Source organism: Eurosta solidaginis, chromosome X, assembly GCF_040869045.1.
Source record: "Eurosta solidaginis isolate ZX-2024a chromosome X, ASM4086904v1, whole genome shotgun sequence".
NCBI classification, from domain to species: Eukaryota; Metazoa; Arthropoda; class Insecta; order Diptera; family Tephritidae; genus Eurosta; species Eurosta solidaginis.
In genome coordinates this window covers 35,510,104-35,526,606 of record NC_090324.1, presented here as the reverse complement: position 1 = coordinate 35,526,606, position 16,503 = coordinate 35,510,104, and the positions used below count along the sequence as shown (strand labels likewise).

General features: G+C 41.9%; 1 protein-coding gene across 2 annotated transcripts in view; it reads left to right on the top strand.

The window, feature by feature from the left end:
• The window catches only part of LOC137235471 (epidermal growth factor receptor kinase substrate 8-like), a 741,986-nt gene that overhangs the window by 389,518 nt on the left and 335,965 nt on the right, over window positions 1-16,503 (top strand). The gene's annotated exons all lie outside the window — the stretch shown is intronic.

Genomic DNA, 16,503 nt, shown 5'->3' with positions numbered 1-16,503 from the left:
ATCAAGTTGAAGTATACGCGCGAAAAGCTTGAAGATGGGTCAATAAAATTGGAATACATTCCAACATCTGAGATGCTAGCTGACGCTTTAACAAAAGGCTTTCCGGCTTCGAAGAGCCAACTCATTAATGACAAGCTGGGCTTAACTTAGTTATTGAAATGCATAAAACTAATTTTTGTAATTACTGCCAGATATGCTATTAACGTGGAGTATTGTAAAATAATATCAATCTGGCATCATTCATTGTATTTCTTCTTTATTATCTATTCTTATATACACATTAATAAAGTCAGTCGCTATTCTACTTTGTAACCATGCGATTGTAATTTACTCTGTTCAACAATTAGGCAGGAACGATGATAGCTGCAGCCATTTGCGTCGAATCTTTACGCCAAGCTCGGTATCATTGTGACGGACTTTTCCTTGACTTTGCTGGGGTTGGTCTCAGTCCGTCCAGGGTTCCTGGAAGTAGAAATTCCTAACGGTCCTTCTGAAAGAATAACTCTGTTTTGTTCGATACAAAACGTTATAAAAAATTATTTATTTGATAAAATTCTACTTTTCTACTCCTAGGCTGATTTCCTTGCTCTATAAGAGGTGACGGAGTTGATAAAGCCCTCGGCCAACCTCTGCGGTCGAATGGAGTGATAAAGCCTCCAGACGAGTATACTCTAAGTACAAATGAAGTGAAAAAGCCTTCAGGTGTACTCTTGGTCGGTAGTGATAAAGCCTACCGACTCGTATGCCTGTCTCCTAATCTCTGAATTTCAATGCGAACTCGTCGCCCTTATATACTAATTTTTGCACGCAGGCAAACGGTTATTTTATAATAACAACTTTGAACTAATGATATTAACAATATAAAACAACTGTTAATCCGGTAAATATTTCCTTCCCATGAATTTCCATGCACCATAATGTTCCTTATTGAATACAATGCCTTTGTACTTGCTCATACTGTGCTTTCCAGGCTTTGGTTTATATATTGTGTGTTTGTATATTTGCTTGTGGTCACCTGATTCTAATGTTGTGTTTTGCTTTGCCCAATGCTTCTGCCTTCTGTTGTATGGCGTGCGTTGGTGTGTTGTATGCTAGTGCATAAATATGTATAACGAAATTTCAATTAGTAGCGGCGCTTATTTTGACGACTTGCTGCTGATCTCCGTTCACTTAAGTTATTATGTATGTTGTATTTGTAACTGGGTACATTGGATTTTGAGTGTGCAAAGGGTTGATCGACCGCTGCATTTTTATGTTTTGTGCGTATCTACTTTCCAAATATTTAATGCATGTTAGGGTGATCCTATATTCAAAGTTTATGTTTGCGAAAATGTAAATACTTTGCTTGCGTGCAAAAGTGCGCAAGTCTAATTTGTCCTTCGATTTAATAATTATCAATTCAACGTACAACCGAATATATGTATTTAGAGTATAATTCATAAAGGCATACATATGTATATTTCATAAAAAATGTATTAGTGGTAAATTCAAATATAAACTCCAAGTTATTTCAAAACGTATCTTCTTTAGAAAAATGTATGGACATGTGTATGTTGTGAGGATACAAAATCCTCGACTTTGGGGTCCTCACACTCCCCCCTCACCTGCCGCAATGAGACCCACCGTCACCAGGTCGGTGCGCGTGATCCGTACGCGGAAGTGGTGTTTGCCCATGCTGTTCGTCGTCGCTGCAGTCGCTGGCCATCAGGCTCAATATGTCGCTGTTTTTGTCGTTGGTATGTGTGATGCCAGTCTATAAAATAAATGAAAAACTGGCGGATTTTCCTTAGGGTGTTCCCGCCATATATGGTGGATTTAAAAAAAAACGTGGTATATCATGCGCATAGTTAAAGGGTATGTTTACGGGATATTTATGTAATTGTGGTTAGAGTTTACCGAGCTTTTAGTGGTTGATTCCACTCCGGGTACTTCTTGATATGAAATTTCTTCGTGTATGATTTGACACTGTCTCGGTTCGGTGTGCCCGTTACTACCGATTCCATCCGGATTGAAGTAGAATCTTACAAAATAATCTGTAATTCCGAAGTTGCCTCGGGGTGTGTGTTCGTATAAGGCTGCCATAGCGGTCTGCCTTCCCAGGTGTAATCTTGTTCCATGCGCCGGTTCTCTGGCGATCTGTAATCTGTTTTCTGGAAATATTCGTACCTGATTCTCCGCAATGTTTTGTACTTGACCGTCTCTGTATGCTATCAGCTGTTGACTTGTACCTTGGTTCTCTCCGTGTTGTCTCTCGGTCTCTTCGCTGACTCGTGTGAGCGTACCGCAAATGGCTACCTCGCTGTTATTTTTCTGTTGTTGTACCTCTGGCTTATTGTTTGCTGTTCGATTGGACGGTGTTGACGCGGTTTGATCTTCACTAGCGCCCTTTTTGTATCTCTCTTTATGACTTCGCTTCCTGGATTCGTTGTTGTCGGCGGCGTCGGTTGCGTGGTATGCTTTCAGCTCACTTAGGTGGGCTGTCCTCCTCCTTCCTCTGAAGGCTTTGTCTAGCTCTACGATCACTGGTGACACAAAGTTCATTACCCGGTGAGGTCCACTGTACCTTGGCGCTAGTTTGCCCGTAAAGTTATCTACCGCTTTTGATAGCTGATGCTCCTTTACCAGCACTAGGTCGCCTATCGCCGGTCGCCATTGCCTTCTTCTTAAATTGTAATACTTCGCTTGCTCTATAGATGCTCTCTCTTGCTTCCGTCGTACCTTCTCGAATATTTCTTTCATCCTCCTTGACTTCTCTCCTGGGTTTGCTAATTTCTCACCTGTACCAAATGTCTGCTCATCGTAAAGGCTGTTGGGGATTCTCGGTTCCCTCCCTTGTACTATGTATGCTGGACTGTAACCTGTCGATTCACATACACTTGTATTCAATGCCAGCGTTATCTCTGGTAACAACTCATCCCATGTCTTCTGCTCTTTTCCCGTATGTTGTGCTATCATCCTCTTGATGTTCCTGTTTGCCCTCTCTGTCGGGTTCTCCTGCGGTGTGTACAGTGCCGTTAATTGGTGTCTCACGCCAAGTCCCTCTAAAAATCTCTTAAAACTTCTCCTTATAAACTGTGCTCCGTTGTCCGTAATAAATATTTTTAGAACACCGAACCGTGCCAAAATCCTCTCTCGAAATCCTCTTATTAAACATTCTGTCGTTGCCTTTCTGATTGGTATTACTTCTACCCATTTTGAAAATTTGTCTAAGAATACTAGTGCCATTGTGTTTCCATGCTTCAATCGTGGCATTGGACCAACAAAGTCTGCACAGACTGTTGCCCAAGGCTCCTCTGCAATCTTCGTTAGCATCTTGCCTGCGTTGTGTGACACTGCTGTACGTACTTTCTTACATCCCTGAACATTCCTGGCCAATAGTAACGTGTTGTTGCTCTTGCTATCGATTTTCGGATGCCCATATGCCCTGCGCTCGGTGTGTCGTGGATCTCCTCTAGCACTCTGCGTCGCTGTGAAGTCGGGACACACAGCTTCCATGGCACTGCATCTTCGCCATCCACCTGACTTCCTATGCGTCTGTACAATTTTCCATCCTCGATAACGTACTCTGGGAATTTCTCCGGGGTCTTTCTTACATCTTCCATCTTAGATTTAAGCCACTTACACTCGTCTTTTCCGTCGTACATCGTCAACGTACCCCACTGCTCGTCCATCGGTTGTCTTGATAATGCATCTGCCACAACGTTCAACTTTCCTTTTCGGTACTGTACGTCAAATGAGTATTGCTGTAGTTCCAGTGCCCATCTCTCAATCCGACCAGTCGGACTCTCTATCGCATTCAACCATTTCAACGCTAGGTGATCTGTTATTACTGTAAACGTGTATCCTTCTACGTACGGCCTCATTTTTCGTATTGCCCACACTATTGCCAAACACTCCTTTTCTGTTGGTGAGTAGTTCATCTCTGCCTTGTTTAACCTGCGGCTTGCGTATGCTATTACTCGCTCTTCGTCGCCTGAACCTTGCGTAAGTACTGCACCAAGACCAAAATCACTTGCATCCGTCTGTAAACTAAACTTCCTCGAAAAATCTGGACAAGCGAGTACCGGTGCCTGCGTCAGTGCTGTTCTTCAGACCACCTCCACTTACTACCTTTCTTAAGCATAGATGTTAACGGGTGTGATACTTGTGAAAAATCCGGCACGAATCTTCTATACCATGACACAACTCCTAGAAAACGTCGTAACTCTCGTATATTCTTCGGTGGTTGCAGTTCTTTGATGGCTGCTATCTTGTCTGGGTCGGTATGGATGCCTTCCTCGCTAACGACATGACCTAGATATTTTAACCTTTTCTTAAAAAACTCACATTTTCCGGGTTTATCCTCAGGTTCGCTCTATGCAGCCTTCGAAATACTTCTGTTAAATGTGCAATGTGCTCTTCCAATGTTTTACTTGTAATGATAATATCGTCAAGATAAGCAAACGCGTATGGTTCCAATTCTGGTCCTATGACACGATCAAGTACTCTCTGGAAAGTTGCTGGGGCTGAGTGCAAGCCAAATGGCATTACCCTCCATTGGTATAGTCCACGACCAGGTACTGTGAATGCGGTGTATTGCTTGCTGCTTGCTTCCATAGGGATTTGCCAATATCCATTTTTCAAATCCAAGCTACTGATAAATCTCGCGCTTCTTAATTTGTCCAAGATATGTTGTATACGAGGTAAAGGGTATGCGTCTGGTACTGATCTTGCGTTTAGTTGACGGTAGTCTACGCAGAGTCTCCATTTGCCATTCTTCTTCTTTGCCAAAACTATGGTTGCGCTGTGCGGGCTATTCGATGGTTCGATGCAACCTTTTTCGATCAGCTCGTCGACTTCCTTGTTGATAATTTCTTGCATTTTCGGATTCTTCGGATAGTACCTTTGCTTAATTGGACGGTCGTCTCTCATAACTATTTTGTGTATGGCCACGTTGGATACTCCTGACATGTTTGCGAACACCTGTAATTCTTGGCTCAGAAATTTACTCACCGAATCCTCTGTCTTGCTAGTTGCTATCGCCGCCATTGGGTCGTGTTCCCTGAAATCTTCACTATTCGTTTCGACCATAGTTGTACATGTCACTACCTCTTGCTTCCCTTCGTCTACTCTCAACGTTATTTCTTTACCACCACATCTCATCTCCAAGTTTACCTTCGCCAGATAGTCCGTGCCAATTACCACCTCGTCGCCCAGTCCCGGTAGGATTAGCATCTCGTTCCTCTGTACTTTACCACCCATTCTTAATTCTGCATCTACCGCTTCTTTGATTATTATTGCTCTGCCATCGCCCATTCTTACTCGCGTCTTTACTTCCTTGAATTTGCCAGTTTTTAATCTTCTCGCCATTGCATCACTTATAAAGCTCCTCGTCGCTCCCGTGTCACATACGTTGTTACCGATATGCGGCCCTTTGTGTATTTGAACATGTCTAATCTCTCCGAAGATCCCATCCCTCGGTTCCAACGTGGTCTCTGGTCGTTTCCCTGTGGCTTCCTACAACAATCACGAGTGAGCACGCCTATCTTACCACTTATGCCTCGGCACCCGTATGAGAAGTGACCACCTCTTCCGCATCGTCTGCAGGCCGTTCTTGTATCCACATATTCTTGTTGTGGCTCTGACCTCTGCTGTTGTTGGATCTCTGCTCGCTCTTCCTGTCTTTGTTCTGCCTGGAGACACTGGTACTGACCTTCTTGCCGCCGTGGTATGAATGGCCTTGTGGCTGGTCGCATTGGTTCCCTGTCAGGAATAATATTTTCATAGTCTTGAGCTAAACTTACCAGCTCCTCAAGATTGCTGACCTCGCTTCGCTTTATGTATAGTTGGTACTCTCTGCGCGAGTTTCTGTAGATGCGGGTTAATTTCTGCTCCTCGGTGTAGCCCGCGTGACGCATGATTCCTTGTAGTGCCAAGACATAATCTTTAAATAGCTCACCTTGTCGTTGTACGCGCATACGAATTTCATCTTCCAATTGCTCTAAGTATCGGGAGCTTAGGAAGAACTTCAGGAAGTCCTTCTTGAAGGCGTCCCACTCCTGCCAATGCCGGTTGTTATTCCTGTACCATACCAATGCTTTGTCCTTCAATAACTCCGGCAGCGCTTTTGGAATTGTGTTGCGGTTGATTTCATACCCATCTGCTAGCTCCTCCACTCTTTCGATGAATCCTAGGGGATCTTTGCCTCCGTCGTACTTTAATCCCCACTTCCTTACTCTGTCCATGGTCGTTGCATATGTGCCAGGGTTTTGAATATAATTTGTCGTTGCGTACATACCAGGCTGCTGAATAAAATGTACCGGCGGTTGTCCGACCTCCAATTGATTGGGTGCACCATTTGCCTGTTTATCATTTCTTGGTGAATTTAGTTCGTTGCTTGTCTTTGACGCTTGTGGATTTGTTAGCCGCGCATGCCGAATCGCCAACTCTGTGAATCGATCCCGTAAGTTCTCGTTATCCTTCTCCTCTTGGATGAATGTCGCCAATCGTTTTCTTAGTTCGTCAACCGTTCCGCCATCCTCTAGCCCAAATTCCGTGCTGTAGGCTACCAGATCCTCTCGAGTGAGATAGTATACCCACGATACCTTTACCATTGTTATGTTTTATATCCTCGTCGTATTAACCCATAAGTGTGTGAACCTTGTTTCCTGGAAGTAGAAATTCCTAACGGTCCTTCTGAAAGAATAACTCTGTTTTGTTCGATACAAAACGTTATAAAAAATTATTTATTTGATAAAATTCTACTTTTCTACTCCTAGGCTGATTTCCTTGCTCTATAAGAGGTGACGGAGGTGATAAAGCCCTCGGCCAACCTCTGCGGTCGAATGGAGTGATAAAGCCTCCAGACGAGTATACTCTAAGTACAAATGAAGTGAAAAAGCCTTCAGGTGTACTCTTGGTCGGTAGTGATAAAGCCTACCAACTCGTATGCCTGTCTCCTAATCTCTGAATTTCAATGCGAACTCGTCGCCCTTATATACTAATTTTTGCCCGCAGGCAAACGGTTATTTTATAATAACAACTTAGAACTAATGGTATTAACAATATAAAACAACTGTTAATCCGGTAAATATTTCCTTCCCATGAATTTCCATGCACCATAATGCTCCTTATTGAATACAATGCCTTTGTACTTGCTCATACTGTGCTTTCCAGGCTTTGGTTTATATATTGTGTGTTTGTATATTTGCTTGTGGTCACCTGATTCTAATGTTGTGTTTTGCTTTGCCCAATGCTTCTGCCTTCTGTTGTATGGCGTGCGTTGGTGTGTTGTATGCTAGTGCGTAAATATGTATAACGAAATTTCAATTAGTAGCGGCGCTTATTTTGACGACTTGCTGCTGATCTCCGTTCACTTAAGTTATTATGTATGTTGTATTTGTAACTAGGTACATTGGATTTTGAGTGTGCAAAGGGTTGATCGACCGCTGCATTTTTATGTTTTGTGCGTATCTACTTTCCAAATATTTAATGCAAGTTAGGGTGATTCTATATTCAAAGTTTATGTTTGCGAAAATGTAAATACTTTGCTTGCGTGCAAAAGTGCGCAAGTCTAATTTGTCCTTCGATTTAATAATTATCAATTCAACGTACAACCGAATGTATGTATTTAGAGTATAATTCATAAAGGTATACATAAGTAAATTTCATAAAAAATGTATAAGTGGTAAATTCAAATATAAACTCCAAGTTATTTCAAAACGTATCTTCTTTAGAAAAATGTATGGACATGTGTATGTTGTGAGGATACAAAGTCCTCGACTTTGGGGTCCTCACATCATGGTTGAAGCCAATTATGCGACGCCTGTGTTGAGGATTCTTTTTGGCACGTTCTTTCGCAACAGTAGACCACTGTGTACCATCAGCTGATGATCCTTCAGGAACTGAAATAATACTTGCCAAACCAGTTTCGGCACCAGGCGTAGTTAATAAATCAGTAGAAAGGGAATTAGAAATAGGGTTAACGGCGCATGCATAATAGATTTTGTATTAGTCGCGACAGTAGTAACAGCTTCATTATAAACAGAACTAGTCAAACCACTAATTGTAGCAGACGCAGCAGAAACAGCAACAGCATTAGCACTAGCAGAAACAGCATCAACAATGTCATTAGAGTTATCAGCTGAACCCGTCAAACACGTATAATCAGCAGGCGATTTAGTAAGGGCGGCAGCAGCAACAAAAGCATTAGTACCAAAAGCAGTAAAACCATTATTATTACCAGGCGACACTGCAGTAGTGTGAGCAGCAACAACAGCAACATTAAAATGTAGAGGTGGAGCAGGAGAAGGCTTTTGCACTTTGGTCGAGCCCGCAACAACACTAACACCCGCCTTAGCTTTTTTGTTTGAACGTAGGACCCGTTTATTCGAATCTATACTATTGTTTACCGACTCGACAATCTCAATAAAAACATTTTTGATTTTGTTCAATTTCGAAATCGCGTTAATAAATTTATATTTTAAGCCTCAGAAGACCAAAGAGTTAGCGCAAGACGACATAACAATTAAAAAGCAAAATTAGCACGGAACTTAAAAAACACAACCGCATTGCTCAACTGATTATCTCATGCAAAATGATTCGGCTTGCATATAATTAAATGTATGTGAAAACGAAATGAATCTCAATAATGCTCTGCTTAACATAAAGTCGATCTCAGTCTATGGTTATTCCGTTTTTCGTATTTCTGGCCAAAAACTGTCTGTTTTTGTTTTCGTACTATTGCAACACAGTTTGGCAATTGGTTTTCGAGGTTGAGGAAGAACGTTCTCATTCAGTTTTTTAGTGTTTTCGCAACCTTCTTGCTATGAATATCGTTTGAGACGGAGCGGATATTTCCAAAAAAATTTTTTACTCCCCTAACACCCCAAAACACACAACCCCTCACCTAGCACTCGGAAGCACTGAAACTGAATTAGGAGCCGAAAATAGGTCTATCCCTGCTCTAATGCTTTGGTGATAGTTATGAGCGTAACTCCTGTTCCATTCCATCACAATGTATCAAAAGTTGTTGGAAGTACAATGCTGATGACGCAAAACATGATTGTGGTTGCTAAGCGGTGATCAACCTACGCCTACAACAAGTTTTGGAGCGACACTATTGCTAGATTAGTTGCTAGTTTATGTTGCTTGTGCAAGCAACTAGGTTATGCGCTCCCGCTGTTGCTGATAAGAAAAGCGTTTGTTGTCACATCTTGGCTGTTGCTAGGTAGCAATCAAGCCATACTTAGCGTCTGTTACATTCCACGCATGACATGCGCAAACAGGTTTTTAATTGTTGATAAGATAACTAACAACAAAGCAAAGCAAGATATTGGTGTTGCTTAGTTGTGACCAAGAACTAAGCTTACTCCTGTTATATATAATTATATTGTGATGAATATTAGTATCACTAAGCTATACTACCATCACTAAGCCGATACTAAGCAGCCCCTCGTATGTACGTAAACAAATCAATCATCGCCTACACACATACATACAAGGCAACGGAGGGATACTCATAAGCACATGTAATCATCAGCCGAAGTAGTACTCACATATACACACGCATATGGCTATGCGAGAGGCTATAAACTACAAATACACACGCATATAGCTGGTAACCAAGTAGAAGATTCTAGAAGGAGACACGTATAGGCTCTTGGAGAAATATGCGGACGAAGCCACAGAGAGTATAAAAGCGGTGCAAGCTGAGTATTCAGTAATCAGTATAATTTTTAGACAAGCTATTGGTTGTGAGGTATAATTGTGAAGTATTACTCTCAAATTAATCTTAATAAATACCAGTTTCCAATACTAAATATCGGAGTGATTTATTCGACAATTTAGCGATTCGAACGATAGCAGAAGGTTTGGAATAAGTGAAATTTCCCTATATTCGTTACTGTAGAAGATATGATCCAATTTTCGGACTAAGTTCGCACCCCTCCGTCTGGTAACACCCGGCCACTGCGCCAAGCGCAAGCAGAACAGCCCAGCTGTGCCTGCAACCACCATCGCGCTCACTAATTTCTTAAGTTTATCTAAAACCGCCCGCCTTTACGCATCGTACTCGTTCGCCACTATTCAGAGTTTTTTCCCGCCTGCCATCGCGCAGTTAATTCATTTTATTTTTATACATCTTTATTTCGTAAAAAAATTTAATTAAACGAGTGAAATTAAACAATAAATATATATATTTAAATTTAAATTCGTCCCTTTATTTAATACAGTGCTGTTATTGTTGTTGTTGTAGCAGTGCTTCGCCCCACCTAACAGCCGCGACCAATCACAAATTGTCATCAATATCCTCTAACGGGAGTCTAAGGAAACTTGCTGTTTCAACAGGGTTGGACCATAAGGAAAGGGGTGTTAGAGGCGTTGGTTCCATATTACAATTAAAGATATGGTTGGTGTCATGTGGGGACACATTGCAAGCGGGGTATACATTTTCTATACCGGGGTTGATTCTGGATAGGTAAGAGTTTAACCTGTTACAGTATCCAGATCTAAGTTGAGCTAATTCAAACTAGGCTGAGACTGGTGGAGAACTGGACCAGGAGTAAAGGTCTATCGGTCAATTCAGCCAAAACTGAACTGGTTCTGTTCACTAGGAAATATACGATTCCTGCGTTGTAGCTGCCGGTGCTAGCAGGCACGACCCTGATTCTGCGCTTCCCAAGGCAGTCACTTCTATGTACCGGAGCGACTCGGGATTTTTCCCGACCAAGGACTGTCATTTCAGTGTGACCCCATCTAATTTGTTTCGTCCCTCCCACAAATTGTCATCCTCCCAGCAGCTCCTTGCAGCAGGACTGCTCCTTATTCTCTTACTCCGGGAAGGCATCGAATCCAATCCGGGTCCGTCTCCTGACCCCGGTCCTGAGAAATGGTTTTGCTTCATCTGCCGGAAAAGAATCTTTTTAGGACGGTCATACTCTGTTCAGTGTGTCTCGTGCAAGGGATGGTTGCATCGGACAGGTTGTTCTGGGCTTGATCCCAAAACCCGACGTCCACGTAACTTTTATAAATCTTTTTTGGCTCCTTGCTGTTCACGCCCAATGGCGTCCCGTAGTCTACGCCTAAGCGCCCCCCACTACCTTCCAGCAGCCCCGCCGCTCAGCAAGCCACAACAAGTACCCGCTGCTGCTCGCGCCCCACGGCGCCAACAACTCAAACAGCTGATACCACTCATAACTACTACCTTCGTAGTAGAGTTGGTAGCAATGCTGAGCATCAGCCCCTGCCCCCGTCTTCCCCCCCCCCCCCCCCCCCCTCTTTTCCGGCAGCAATCGCGCAGGTCAGGGAAACAGAGTCTTAGTCCCTACCTCCGTTTGCACCGTCTGCCAGCACAGAATATATAGGTTTGCGACATCCGCCCAATGCAGCTCCTGCCTCGGGTGGTGCCACTTTCATAGATGTTCTGGTCTCCGCGACGGCAACACCTCGACGGGTTTCATCGCGCCATGTTGCCAGGTCGCAAACCCAAATCATCCGGGTACCCCAATGCTTACCCAAGAACGCCCAGTCCCAGGGCCACAACAGCAATCGCATCGTAGTCTTTCTCAACCCAGGCGTAGTCACCCGTCACTTACCCCCAGAGTGGCGACGTCTCCCCTTATGCACTTCAGAATTCTGAAGTTAAACTGTAATGGCCTAACTGGGAAGATTACGGATTACGGTCGATTTCATGAAGCGGCACAACATCCGCATTGCTGCGATTCAAGAGACTAAACTCACAGAAAGATCTGCATTGCAGATCTGCTCTGGGTATAATGTCCACAGGAAAGACCGCGAGAGCGGAAATGGAGGCGGTCTCGCGTTTATCATACAACACTCTATGCAATATTATATATTTGATCCTGGCATCGACCGCAGGGACAATGTCTTAGAACGTCAAGGCCTATCTGTCCGGTCAGGCGATGCAAACCTAGAAATCATCAACATCTACATCCCTCCTGCCACCTGTTGCCCCAGTGGATACCGCCCTAATATCAGGGCCTTACTCACTGGCAACAATCGCATTATCTTAGGCGATTTCAATGCCCATCATGATCTATGGCATTCAAACTTGCGGGCGGACAGTGGGGGTGAGATGTTGGCGGATCAAATAGAAGAAACGACGTTCTGCACAATAAACGGAGACGCCCCCACACGTATAGTAGGAAGCAGTCACAGCTCGCCAGATATCTCAATCGTGAGCGCAGAACTCGTAAACTGCGTCAACTGGCAGCCGATGGTAACATTGGCATCCGACCACCTGCCCATACTTATTTCGCTTGAGCGTACCGCCGACTTCATCGTCACTGAAAAACGCACTTTCATTAACTTCAAAAAAGGAAAGTGGGAAGAATATAAATCCTTTACAGACAGCCGCTTTGCTGCCCTCCCTATCCCGACTGATGCCCGCCAAGGGGAGCGTGCCTTCCGTAAGGTCATTAAATCCGCCTCGGCACATTTCATTCCCGCCGCGAGAATTCCCGAAATCCGGCCCCACCGCGGAGGCCGCAAACTTAGCGAGAGAACGTGACCTTATAAGACAGCTTGATCCAGCCGACCCCCAAATAAGGGATATAAACCAACGCATCAGATTGCTTGTGGATGAACACAAGCGGGCTAAATGGGAGGAGCACCTAAGAGGATGTAACCTCTCTACCGATGTGGGTAAACTTTGGTCCACCGTAAAGTCCCTATCGAATCCGACTAAGCACAAAGACAAAGTTTCCATCGCCTTTGGCGACAAAGTGCTGTCGGACGCGAAAAAATGCGCGAGCGCGTTCTGCAGACGGCATAGCCATGCCGATGCTTAAAAGCCTAGGGAAAGAGGGTTTCAAATATTTAGCGCATGTCTTCAACCTGTCTCTTTCCACCTTTGTCATACCTGAGAAATGGAAAATGGTCAAGGTGGTGCCGCTACTAAAGCCTGGGAAACCAGCTAACATAGGTGAGTCGTATCGTCCGATATCTCTCCTATCGCCAGTGGCAAAACCGCTTGAAGTCATTTTGCTCCCTTATTTCCAAGCAAATTTGCAGCTAGCCCCTCATCAGCATGGCTTCAGAAAACTCCATACCACTACCACCGCGCTAAATGCCATTAGCACCCAGACAAATTGCGGTTTAAATCAATACCCCCACCATAGAACAGTACTCGTAGCGCTAAACCTATCAAAAGCTTTTGATACGGTCAACCATGGCTCGTTACTGCAAGACCTGGAAGGGTCTACCTTTCTTTCCCCCATGTATCAAAAGATGGGCCGCAAACTGTCTGGGTGGTCGGCAGGCATCGGTGCAATTTAAAAACGAAACATCAAAACCAAGAAGAATTAAACAAGGGGTGCTACAGGGTGGTGTCCTATCCCCACTTTTGTTTAATTTCTACATATCAAAGCTACCTTCGCCACTGGAAGGAGTTACTATCGTTTCCTACGGCGATGACTGCACAATAATCGCCACAGCTTCAGGCCCACAGATCGATGAGCTTTGCAACAGAATAAGCGGCTACCTCCCTGATCTCTCCAGTTTTTCGCCTCGCGAAACCTGGCATTATCAACGACTAAATCTTCCGCGACCTTATTTACAACATGGACGTCCCAAATGTCGACCATTTTGAACATCCACGTCGATAGCACTACGCTACCGACTGTCCTACACCCCAAAATCTTGGGTGTGACGTTTGATCAGGATCTCCATTTTGGTGAGCACGCAGCCGTAACAAAATCCTCAAATCCCTCGCTGGCAGTACCTGGGGAAAAGATAAAGAAACGCTCATGACTAAATACAAAGCAATTAGCCAGCCGATTACGTGCTACGCGTCACCCATATGGTCGCCAAGCCTAAAAATCATCCACTGGAAGAAACTACAGGCCTGCCAAAATACTGCTCTCAGAATCGCCACGGGCTGTCTTCTTATGTCCCCAGAACACCATCTGCATAATGACACCAACCATCTCTTAATTGTAATGTGGAACCAACGCCTCTAACACCCCTTTCCTTATGGTCCACCCCTGTTAAAACGGCAAGTCTCCTTGGACTCCCGTTAGAGGATATTGATGACAATTTGTGATCGGTCGCGGCTATTAGGTGGGGCGAGTATTGCTACAACAACAACAGCAACAACTCTTTGTCGTATTTTCAATGATTTTGATATTTTATTGTAACTTGATATTGTAGTGAAAGATGTTTGCTTTGCTTCTGATTTGCTGATCTTGATATTTTTATTGTTTACATTTTATGCATATCCCTTTCTTTTCAAAATTTTAAGTTTAATGATTATTTTACTTATTTTACTTATTGTATTTATTGTATATATTTTATAGCCGGATTTTAAATGTCGACCCATCTAAAATCCGCTTTTTTTTAAATTATTTTCTTATATTTATATGGAAATATGAAGCAGAAAAAAAAAGATTTGTTTTCAATTGCTTAGATACTAATTATTACTGAATAGATTGGAATATTTATTTTTAAATTATTTCCAAGAGATATCTTAAATGAACTACTAATTCCTTATTTATTGCTTCTATTACTAGTTTCTAAATTATTTTCATAGTTCCTACCATTTTTATCCTACTATTATTTAGTAACTTATGCAAATTATTTTCCTATCGAAATTTGTCTATGTATATAAGTTTTATTATTTATCTACCTAGGGTTAGAGAAAACAAATTTTGCTATTAATATTTTCTAATCTATTGGGGCTAAAGTAGAATACTTTCCTAATATGTAAATATATGACCTTATGAGACCTATGTAATAAATGATAGTATTTATTTAATTTTTATTCAAGGAAAAAAGATTTTTTTTCACTTGACCTTATTTTTTTCATAATTAGGTAAATCTGTAATAAATTGTATATATAATAGAGGGGGTTGCTGATGGAAGAGCGGGGTAGTTTTATTAATGGATAATTGGAAGGTACAGTGGGTGCAAAAAAAAATTTTTAGTATCTTTAAATTTTTAATAATTTCCCTATTTTCCAGCAATATTTTTGATCTTATTTGTCACGTGATTTCTGCGGCGGCCACCAAGACAGAATCGTCATGACTTTTATGAAGAATTTAGTTTTATTTTTATAACGGGATTTGTCACTTTCACAACCTTTTTGGGTTTGTGCAATTGTTTGATCTTAGAGAATTTGGGTACCTACTTTTATTATTTTAAATTTGCCTACTCTAGTAAATATTCAATTATTTTTCACCAATTTGTCCCTCAGGACAACTGTGTTTTTCCTAAAAATTTTAAGTCCTGGATTGGCGGCATTTGTACAACGTTTGTACAGCCTGATAAGTAATTGTCCTAAGTCAATTTTATCATCTACAATCAGGTTGCTTGTATTTCTTACGCTACCATTTTAAGAGCGCGACATGTCTTATTGCTGCAAATTTATATAGCGCTTCACTTATATTTTTATAGGTTCTCTTTGTGACGTTTCTTCATTCTTTTCCTTTTGGTGTTATGGGCTGGTTTTTAAAATTTTTCTTGTTCTTAGTTTTTGCCTATTTCCAATGTCCTAGAATTTTATATTGCTTCATGACTATTTTTGTCAGGAGCCATCAAAGGAATTATGCGAATTTTTGATTTGCTGTTCGCTTTAGGCAGGGTTGCCTTTACTGTCGATTGTGACATTTTTAGGTTTACTATTTGAGATTTATTTGAATTGTTTATCGCTCTTCCTCAGCTTTGGGATTGGTTTAGGTAATGGGTTGCAAAAACTCGTGTTTCTTAGATACGAGTTGTGGCGGGTTTTACCTGCCTAAATTTGTGCTTCATATAGTTTTTGAGCATCATAGCTATTGTGATGATCAAAAGCATGAATACACAACCTGTAACTGCTAACCAAACATCTGGGATGTTCGGAGTATTTTCTGTATTTACCTTAGTTGGTGGCTCATATTATCTTGTTATCTGTTCTTTCAGAGCTTTCTTTACCTACCTCGTAGCCAGCTATGGCTACCATGATGCCTTGGGCTATTTTTGTCCACGAAGACATCTTGAAAGTTCTCTAATTTTAATAAGAAGTTAGATATTTTGTTTTATGACTTTTTATTTTGTGGATATTGTTGATTAAAAATATTTACAAAAAAATTTTAATATTCCAAAAAAAAATTTTCTTAATGTAGTTTATAATATATTTGGAAATATTCTTATCTATTTGTATTAAACGGGCTTTTAATATATTTTTTTTTTGTTTTTTTTTTTTTTTTTGTTTTTGATGCCACTTAACATTTGGAATTTTCTGGGAACACTCTCCTAATCATACGCATTATTTCCTCTTCCCTGGTAGTGGGGTTTATAATATCCTCAATTGTGGGTTCCCTTTCCATATCTAATATCTTCCATAATTTCTTTAATCCTTCTAACTCTTTTTGTAATTCCCTAGTGTGTCGGGCATTTTCGTCCCACCAATAGAGAGGAAGATCTGAGGAGTTTCTTTGCATTTTAGTAGTTATGGTTAATTTTTAAACCTTATTTAAATATTCTATGGGCTTTCTTTAGAGGATAGGTGAACTGTCTGAAGTTGATTGA